Source organism: Penaeus monodon, chromosome 13, assembly GCF_015228065.2.
Source record: "Penaeus monodon isolate SGIC_2016 chromosome 13, NSTDA_Pmon_1, whole genome shotgun sequence".
NCBI classification, from domain to species: Eukaryota; Metazoa; Arthropoda; class Malacostraca; order Decapoda; family Penaeidae; genus Penaeus; species Penaeus monodon.
The window spans coordinates 24,273,484-24,280,876 of NC_051398.1; positions in this window are offsets into that span (position 1 = coordinate 24,273,484).

A 7,393-nucleotide genomic window follows, 5' to 3' on the forward strand; every position below is an offset into this window, starting at 1 on the left:
TTATATTTTGGGAAAATTATTATATTTTATTAATATATTTTTATAAATTTTTTTTAAAAATTTAAAATATTTAATTTTTATTATAATTTTTTTTTAAAAAGAACCATAGGGAATAAGGGTTTTTTCTTTTTTTTTTTTTTTTTTTTCTTTTTTTTTCCCCCTTTTTTTTTTTAAATTTAATACTTATGAAAATATAAAAACCCAAAAATTAGCAAATTTTAAAAAAAAAATTTTTAAATTAAAAATATGAAATTTTAAAATTTAAACTTTTGGAGGTTAATTTAAAATTTTTAAAATTTTTATAATATGTTAAATGTTTAATTATGTATATATTTTTTTTATATTTATTAATTTTAAAAATTTTTAATGAAATAAAAAAAATTTAAAACAACATTAAAAAACAAATTAATTTTAAAAATTTTTTTAAAATTTTTAAAATTTAAATAATTTTATAAAAAAAAAAAAAAAAATTTTTAAAAAATTTTTTAAAATTTTTTTTTTTTAAATTTAAATTTATTTTTAAATTTTTTTTTTTTATTTTAATTTTTTTTTTTAAAAAGAATTATTAAAAATTAAAAATTTTTTTTAAAAATTTTTTCCCTCTTTTTATTTTTTTTTTTTTTTTTTCCCTTTCCCTAAACCCCTTTTTTATTCCCTTTTTTGAAAATTTTTGTTAAAAAAAAAATTTTAAAAAATTTTTTAAAAATTATGATCAATGGGAATAATTAGTTAATTTTGGGGATAAAATAAAAAAAATTTTAATATTAATAAAATTTATTTTAAAAAAAATTAATGTTATATAAATTTTTTTATTTATATCTTATCATAAAAATTTTAAATATTTTCAGAATATCAAAAAAAAAAATTTTATATAATTATTTTTATTACTTATTATTAAATTAATTTTAATTTTTCTAATATATTTATTAAATAAATTTTTTTAAATTGGTTTTATTTTAATAAAAATTAATTTTTTTTTTTTTTAAAAATATTATTTTTTTTTTTTTAATAAAAAATTTTTTGTTTAAAAATAAAATTTTTTATATCCAAATATTTTAAAAAATTTTTAAATAAAATATTTTAAAATAATTTTTTTTTTTCCCCCTTTCCCCCCCTTTTCCCTTTTTCCTCGTTTCCCCCCTTTTCCCCTTTTGGGATAAATCTTTAATTTTTAAATTTTTTTTTAAACAAAAAAAACAAAAAAAAAAATTTTAAAAATTTTAAATAATTTTTAAATTTTTACATTATAACAAACAAAAAAAAAAAAATTTTTTAAAACGAAATTAATAATATAAATATTATTTTATTATATAAAATATTTTAATTAATTTTAAATAATTTTTATTTTATAAAAATTTAAAAAACTTAAATTAATAAATTTTTAATATTTTATATAAAAAACAATTATCATAAAAATGTTAAAATTATCCCCCCTTTGGGGGGGTTAGAAATTATATAAAACAAAACTTTATTTTAATATTTTTTTTAAATTTAAAATTTAGATTTAAAAATCCCCCCCATTGTAAAAATATTTTTTTTTTAATGAAAAATTAAACAAATTTTCCAAAAACCAAATTATTTTTTATAATTTTCCCTTATTTAAATTTTTTCCATATTAAATTTAATTAAAAAACATTTTAAAACCCTTTTTTTAAAAATTTTTTTTAAAAAATTTAAATAAAATTTTAATCTATAAAAAAAAATATTTTTCGTTTTTATAAAAAAAATTTTATTTTTTTAAATTTAAATTTTATTTTTTTATAAAATTTTATTATTTTTTTTTAATAGTTTTTTTAATAAATTAATATTAATTTAAAATGTTAAAAATTTTTTTTAAAAACACAAAATTAAACATATTATTTAAATAAATTATTTAATTTATTTTAGAAATTTTTTTTATTTTTATAAAAAAATTATTTTAAATAATTTTAAAATTTGGTTTTTAAATTTAAAATAAAAAAATTTTTTAATAATTAATTTTGTTTTTTAAAAATTATTTATTATATTTTTTTTTCTTTTTTAATTAAAAAAATTTTTTTATAATTTTTTTTTTTTTAACACCCCCGGAAAGGGGCTGCCCTCTTTCCACTTCCCCCCCCCCTTTTTTTTCCTTTTTCCCCCTTTTTCTTACTATTTTACAACTTAAAAAAAAATTTTATAAAAAAAAAAAAAAAAAAAAAAGGGGAAAAAAAAAAAACCCTCCATCCTTTGGATGGAATATAATTTTTAAATTTTTTAAATTTTAATTTTTAAATTAAAAATTAATAATTTTTTAAAATTTTTTAAAAAAAAATTAATTTTAAAAAAAACAAACAATATATTAATATTATTATATATAAATAATTTTTTAACAATAATTACATTTAATATTAAATATTTTTTAAATTAATAATTATATGGAATTTTTTTTATTTTTTTGAAAAATTTTTAAATATTTTAAAATAAAATTTATTAAATAAATTTGATTATTTATGTAATTTTGTTTTATATTATATTTTAAATAAATTTTATTAAAATAAAATAAATATTTATAAAAATTTTAAAATAATAATATATAATATAAAATATTTACACATATTCAATTATAAAATTATATATATAAAAATATTATAAAAAAAAATTTAATATTATATTTTTATTTTTTTTAAAATATATATATATATATATATTTTTTTTTTATATATAAGTTATTATATATATTTTAATAAAAATATTGTATATTGTTGGGTTTTAAATTTATATATATATAATTTTAAAAATAAAAAATTAAATTTTATAAAAATTATAATAATAATTATATAAATTTATTAATAAAAAATATTTTTTTTTTTTTTTTTTTTTTTTTTTCTTTTTTTTTTTAAAATTAATTAAATTTAAAATTAAAAAAAAGTTTTTAAAAATTTAAAAAATTTTAATAAAAATTTTATTATTAAAAAAATTACTTTTAATTTTATATAATATATAATAAAATAAAAATTTATATTTTTTATATAAAATATTTAATTATTGTGTTTTCAAAAAAATATTTTTTAAAATTTAATTATTTATAATATTTAAAATTAAAAATTTTTTTTTAAAAAAAAGGGGAAAAAAAAAAAAAAAAAAAAAAAAAAAAAAATTATTTTTAAATATTTTAAATATCTATTAAAAATTATTATTATATAATTATATATATTATATATATAAATTTATATATATTATATTATAAAAAAATAAATATTAAAATAATAAAAATTTAATATAAAATTTATAAAATAAAAAAAATAAAATAATACAACAAATATATAATAATTTTTTAAAAAATATTTAATATATATTATATATATAAAAATATAATATATAAAATAAATTAAATATTTTTTTATTAATTATTTTATATTTTACATTTGAATATATTTATTTATATATATTAATTATTATATATATTATAAAATATAAAATTATATATATATATATATATAAAATTATATATAATATATATAATATAAAATATATATAAAAATATCACATAATTTTCACAAAAACCAAAATATAACTATTTATATAAAAAAAATATATAAAAATTATTATATATAATTATATATATTATATATATATTTATATTTAAAAAGGGTTTTTTATATTTTTATATGTGTTATATATAAAAATTATAATATATATATGTATATGTATGTAAAATATGTATAAAAATAGTTTTAAAAAATATATCATTATATATAAAAACTATATTACATATTAATACAAAACTATTTACTATGTTATAAAAAATGAAATTAAAAATAATATATGTATATATGTAATATATATTAATTTAAAATTATTCAATAATATATGTTTTAAAAAAATTTACAATTTTCTGATGTATATTTATGTTTTATATAAAATTTTAATATAAATATTTTTACATATTTTAATTGTATGTTAAATATTTTAAATATATTTATAATTTATATTTTAATATATTAATATAATTATAAATATTTTTAAAAATTTTTAATATATTTTTATATATATTAATTATTATTTAAATATGTTTTATTTTTATTGTCCAGGCCAAAGGCATGGGCATGTACGACTTTTCATGCCCACGTGCTTACTTTATTAATTGTTTTACCGAAAATTTTTACTCTTTTTTTGCTGTTACAAATTTTTCAAATTAAATAATTTAAAAAAAAGAGAGAGAGAGGGGAAAAAGAGAGGGAAAGAGAGAGAAGAGAGAGAAAGAGAGAGAGAGGAGGGAAAAAGGGGAGAAAATTATTTTGGGGGAGGGGAAATTTTAAATTTAAAATTTTTTATATAATATATATATATAATTATTTAATTATATATAAAAAAAAAATATATTATAAAAAATATAATTAATTTTTTATATAATATAAAAAAAATATAAAAAATTATATATATTAAATAATAATTTTTTATATATAAAAAAAATTTTTTTTTAATATATACAAATAATATAATAAATAAATTTATATATTTTTTAAAATTTAATATATAAAATTTTTTATATTATTTTTAAAAAAATTTAATATATATATATATTTAAAAATATAAATATATATTTATTATAATATATAAATAAAAATTTTTAAAAATTTTAAATTAAAGGATTTGATTTTAAAGAAAAAAAAGGGGGAAAAATTTAAATTTAAAAAATTTTTTAAATAAAATGAAATTTAAAAGGGTTTTAAAAAAATTTTTTAAAAAAAAAATTTAAAATTTTGATATAAAAATAAAAAAAAAAAATTTTATTTAAAAAAAAAAATTTAAAAAAAAATTTTTAATTAAAATTAAAAGGGGGGGGGTTTTTTTTTGGGGGGGGGTGTTTACAAGGGGGGTGTTTTTAAAAGGGGAAAAAAGGGGGGGTTTTTTTAAAAAAAAAAAGGGGTTTTAATGGAAGGGGAAAGGGGAGGAAAAGGGGAGGGAGGGGGGGAAGGAAAAAAAAGGGGGGAAGAGGGGAGGGGAGGGGGGAGGAAAATTTTTTTTTAGGGAAGGTTTAAAAATTTCTTAAAAAATTTAAAAAGTTTAAATAAAAAAAAAAAAAAAAAAAAATTTAAAAAATTTTTTAAAAAATTTTTTAAAAAAGGGGAAACAAAAAAAAAAATTTTTTTAAAAAAAAATATTTAAATTTTAAATTTTAAAAAAAAAAGGGGGGGGGAAATGGGTTTTTTTGGGGAAAAGAAAAAGTTTTTTTTTAAATTAAAAAAATTTGAATTTAATTTAAAAAAAAAATTTGGGGGGTTTTGGACAAATTTTCCTTTAAAAAAAAATTTTTTAAAAAAATTATGGGAAAGGGTTTTTAAAAAAATTTTTTTAAATTTTAAAATTTTTTTATTTTTTTTAAAAGTTTTAAAAAGGGGAAAAAAATTAAAAAGGGGGTTTTAAAATTTTCTTTTTTTGGGAAATGTTAAAAAAAAGGGTTTTAAAATAAACAATTTTTTAAATCCCCTTTTCCCCCTTTTAAAATTTAAAATTTTACATTTTAAAAAAAAAAGGGTTTTTATAAAAAATTTTTTTAAAAAATTTTTTTTCTTTCCCTGAAAAAACTAAAACAGAATTAAAAATTTTTAAAAAAAAAATGTTAATTTTTAATTTTTTTATTTTAAAATTTTTTAAAAAAAATTTTAAAAAAAAATTTTTTTTTTTAATTTTTTTTTATTAAAAAAAAATGTTTAAAATTTTTTTTTTGGGGGGAAAAAAAAAATTTTTCCCCGTTTAAAAAAAAAAGGTTTAAAACCCCCAAAAAACCAAAAAAAATTTTTGGGGGTAAAAAAAAAAAAGGAAGGGGAAAAGGGGGAAAGGCCCGGAGGGGGGAAAAAAGAGGGGGAAAAACCACGGGGGTTTTTTGGGGGGAAAATTTTTTCCCATTTTTAAAAAAATTTTTAAAGAAAATGTAAAAAAATTAAAATAAAAATTTTTTGGGAAAAATTTTAAAAAAAGTAATTAAAAATTTTAAAAAAAATAAAAAAAAATTTTTAAAAAAATAAAAAAATTTTAAAAATTCAAAATAAAATGGGGTTTAAAAAATTTTAAAAAATTTAAAAATAAAAGGGGATTAAAAGGTAGAAAATAAAATTGGGGAAATTTAAATAAAAAATTTTTAAAAATTAAATTTAAAATTTTTGAGGAAAAAAACCCCAAAATATTCTTTAATTTTTGGAATAAAAGAAATAAAATTTTTTTAAAAGGGGGAAAAAAGGGGTCCCTTTTTTAAAAAAGAAATTAAAATTTTTAAATTTTAAAAACCCCCCCTTTTGGGCAAAAAGTTGGCAAAAGGGAAAAAGGGAAAAAAAGCAAAAAGGGGAAAAAAATTTCCAAGGAGGGATTCCAATTTTTGGGGAAAAAAAAAAAAAAAGGAGGGGGAAAAAAGAAAAAGAAAAAAATTTAGGAGGGGGGCCACTTGGGGAAAAATTTAAAACCTAAAAAACAAAAAATTTTTTGGGGTTTTTTTAAAAAAAAAAATAAAAAAAAAGAAAAAAAGGGAATTTTAAAATTTTTTTTAAAAATTTTTTTGGACTTTTAGTTTAATTCCCGGGGGGGTTTTTGGGGGGGGGGGGGGGGGGGGGGGGGGGGGGGGGGAAAGTTTGGGGGGGGGGGGGGGGGGGGGGGGGGGGGGGGGGGGGGGGGGCCCGGGGGGGGGGGGGGGGGGGGGGTTTTGGGGGGGGGGGGGGGGGGGGTTTTTTTTGGGGGGGGGGGTTTTTTTGGGGGGGGGGGGTAAAGGGGGGGGGGGGGGGGTTTTTTTTTTGGGGGGGGGGGGGGGGGGGGGGGTTTTTTTGGGGGGGGGTTTTTTTTGGGGGGGGGGGGGGGGTTTGGGGGGGGGGGGGGGGGGGTTTTTGGGGGGGGGGGGTTTTTTTTTTTTTTTTTTTTTGGGGGGTTTTGGGGGGGGGTTTTTTTTTTTTTTTTTTTGGGGGGGGGGGGGGGGGGGGGGGGGGGGGGGGTGGGGGGGTGGGGGTGGGGGGGGGGGGGGGGGGTTTTTTTGGGGGGGGGGGGGGGGGGGGGTTTGGGGGGGGGGGGGGGGGGGGTTTTTGGGGGGGGGGAAATTTTTAAAAAAAAAACCAAAAAAATTAAAAACAAAAAATTTTTTTAAAAAAGAAGGCCCTTAAGAAAAATTTTTTTTTGAAAAAAATAAAAAAATTTTTTTAAAATTTAAAAAAAAAAAAAAAAATTTTATTCAATTTTTAAAAAAATTTTTTTCAAAAAAAAAAAAATTTTGATATAAAAATTTTAACTAAAAAAAAAAATTTTTTTTAAAAATTTTAAAAAAAATTTTTTTTTTAAAAATTTTAAAAATTATTTAAAAAATTTAAAAAAAAAAATTATTTTTTTGAAATTAAATGTTTTGTTTTTTTTGGGGGGTTTTGGGGGGTTTTTTTTAAAAAAAAAATTTTAA